The sequence below is a fragment of the Pinus tabuliformis genome, chromosome 4_2 (assembly GCF_031772625.1).
Source record: "Pinus tabuliformis cultivar Carrire ecotype Pingquan chromosome 4_2, CPIR1, whole genome shotgun sequence".
NCBI classification, from domain to species: domain Eukaryota; kingdom Viridiplantae; phylum Streptophyta; class Pinopsida; order Pinales; family Pinaceae; genus Pinus; species Pinus tabuliformis.
In genome coordinates, this window is record NC_142304.1 from 778,371,917 (window position 1) to 778,375,043 (window position 3,127).

General features: G+C 41.0%; 1 pseudogene; it reads right to left on the reverse strand.

The window, feature by feature from the left end:
• Positions 1–1,036: 1,036 nt before the first annotated feature.
• LOC149171963 (SKP1-like protein 1A pseudogene) lies at positions 1,037–1,567 on the reverse strand (annotated as a pseudogene).
• Between the last annotated feature and the right edge of the window lie 1,560 nt (positions 1,568–3,127).

The window sequence follows — 3,127 nt, forward strand, 5'->3', positions numbered from 1 at the left end:
AAAAGACATATTTAAGAAAAAATGTGGATTAAACCATCACATGGAATAAAAAGATGCATGTAACTATTAGTTATGCAATGAAAAAACATGAAAAATAATAAAGTGTAAAAAGATAAGATTATCACTGCTAGATAATTTAGAAATACTATTTTAGAATAATAGAGAATAAAATTCAAAAAAAATGTCAAACAATTTATTCACTGACAATTTATCCAATAATCAATTTTAATATTCCAACATCTCTATTGACATTTTTAACTAGTAATTCCAAGTTTCAAAATATCAATATTCACAGTATTTAATAACCATTCCCAGGATTTCACTGTAGACATCGGGCAGAGGAATGAGATGGTGACTGCCCATGTCCTCCATTGCCTTCTTTATAATACCTATCTATAATGCCACCGCCTTCTCCACCTCGAATGTTTTACCGTCCGTGCTCTGCAACCTTACCATCACCATCTCATCTGTGTTTCTCTCCCCTGACATCTCCACGGCCATTGCGGCGATGGGCTAGCAAAGAAGTTCATATTACTGAAAGCGATGGATCTTCTTGATTGTTTCTATAATGTGTGTTTCCTTAAAAGTATTGCTGAGAGCGATTGATCTTCTTCATTGTTTGGTTTGAATGAAGTTCTTAGAAGTCAAAGCGATTGATCTAAAAATAGTGTTTTAGAATAATAGAAAATAAGATTCACAAAAGATTATAACTGATAGATGATCTAGAAATAGTGTTTTAGAATAATAGAAAATAAGATTCACAAAAAATAATGTCCAAAAATTTATTCACAGACATTTTATCCAATAATCAATTTTAATATTCCAATTGACATTTTTAACCCATAATTACACATTTCAAAATATCAACATCTATTTTTCCATACCTTAAAAATGTTCTAATTCCAATAAAAGCTAAAGTAGTCATCTCAAATATGTCATCTACCAAAACTTTCATTCAAAAGCCCAATTTAATCTAATAATATTTAAAACATTTCTAACCTAAAGTAATATTTATTTATCTTCTAACCCAACAATTTCATTCAAAAGCCCATTGATAGTTACGCCTTATCTCCTCCTCCTCTTCCAATGTAAAATCATTTGCAATGTTGAGCTCTTGACGGACATTCTCACATGTTTCCAAACGAATTAATATGTCAGCAATACTTTTACAAGCCAAATCCACGAGGCTTGTCCTATCCAGATAGTGGGCACCACATGCAATGTTGGACAGAGTTAAACAATCAACATTGAAGAAGTCGATATCCCACTCCTCGATGTCATCTATTGTTTCTATGGGACGAGGTGGGTGATGTACATGATATTCACAATATTTGATAACCATTTCCAGGATTTCACTGTCGACATTGGGCAGAAGAATGAGATGGTGACTGCCCATGTCCTCCATTGCCTTCTTTATAATACCTGATTGTAATGCCGCCACCTTCCCCACCTCGAATGTTTTACCATCCGTGCTCTGCAACCTCACCATCACCATCTCATCTGCATTTCTCTTTCTTGACGACTCCGTAGCTATCTCATTGCATTCGGCCTCTGCATTTCTCTTCATCTCATTGCAGTCCTCTTGCAGTCCTCTGCCTTTCTCTTCATCGATGTCTCCACGGCTATTGCTGACGAAAGACTCACCATCTCATTGCAGTCCTCTGCCTTTCTCTTCATTTACGTCTCCACGGCCATTGCTGTCACACCCCTACACCTGTGGTAGTCTTTCAACCTCTCATAGCGAGGTGCGGCACCACCGAACGCTTTCTTTTCACCAATATTAACATTCGTGGACTACGCCTACTTTCACATTAACATTACTTAGCTTGTGTTTCACAACCAAGTATACATACAATTATTCTTTATACTTAATGAAGCCCATACTCATTCATTATCCATAGCAATCATAACAAGAACATCAATAATTGCAACAAGTATAAAGGGGAGGGGCAACTCCCGAACAAGTCTGCCCGACAATATATTATAACTAGTCTTTCTTCAATAATACAATACAAGTAATGCTTGGCAGACTCCAAGCCAATACTTAGTTTATTTTACAAAGTAGGCATAACAGCCTTTACAAAGAACATGTGCACGTCTTGCATGAGAGTGGGTGCTCACACGAGTCACCAAGACACTCTACCAAAACCTAGCACAAATCTTCACTTTAGAACGGCCTTGCACGCACCTCGCCCAACCCAGAACCGGCTCTAAATATCACCCAACTTGCACACCTTAGAATTGCGCATGAGATATGCGCATCCACTATTGGACTACGCCCTTTTCCCTTGCTCCTCCTTAGAAGTGCGAGCTCTCCAAGTGCGAGTTGTTGGCTGCCAAATGAACTTGCGCTATGGAAAATATATACGCATGCTACTATGGGTGGTGGCCCTCCAGCCGACCCTCAAACATGCTATAACGCACACCCCAAGTGCATACATATGTGGTCGGCCTTGCCATCGTGCAAGGCTCTTCAAGCCAAGGTATAAACTCCCTTGCCTTCCACGCATTTTTCACTAAGTGTTGTAATGCTCCTCATGTATCGTGGCACTTAGCTCGTTTGTTTGTCGCTTTTCCTCCGCACATTGGTTATGTCGCGCTTGCCCATCGCACTTCACACACCCGTCGCACATCGCACGCTTGTCGCACATCGCATGCCCGTCGCACATCGCACGCCCGTTGCACACCTATCGCACACCCACCGGGCGCGTGCGCGCGGTCAACCGGCACCCAACCGCACCGCGGATACGAAGGCCTTACATCCTCCTCCACGTGACATCGTTTTCGTCCTCAAGAACATACCATCTCAGTAGTCATCCACCAAGATCATCACTATCCATGATGTCAACTCCTCCACATAAGGCAAACATCCCTGCAACATATGTAAAGCCTCATCTCCATCATGTCTCCAACTTAGTGACCAACTACCACCAAGCTCACCATACCAAGGTATGTACCTCAATGGTATGCTCTCCATCAGATGTCATCTCGATCCATGATCATCGACCTCTCTGCCACAATCTCCACTGCAACATCTCGTGTCGACCTCATCATGTGTCCCTCCTCCATGTAGTCTCCCTGTCAGATGCCAACACGTATGTGTTACCATGTCTCGACTAATGCCAAC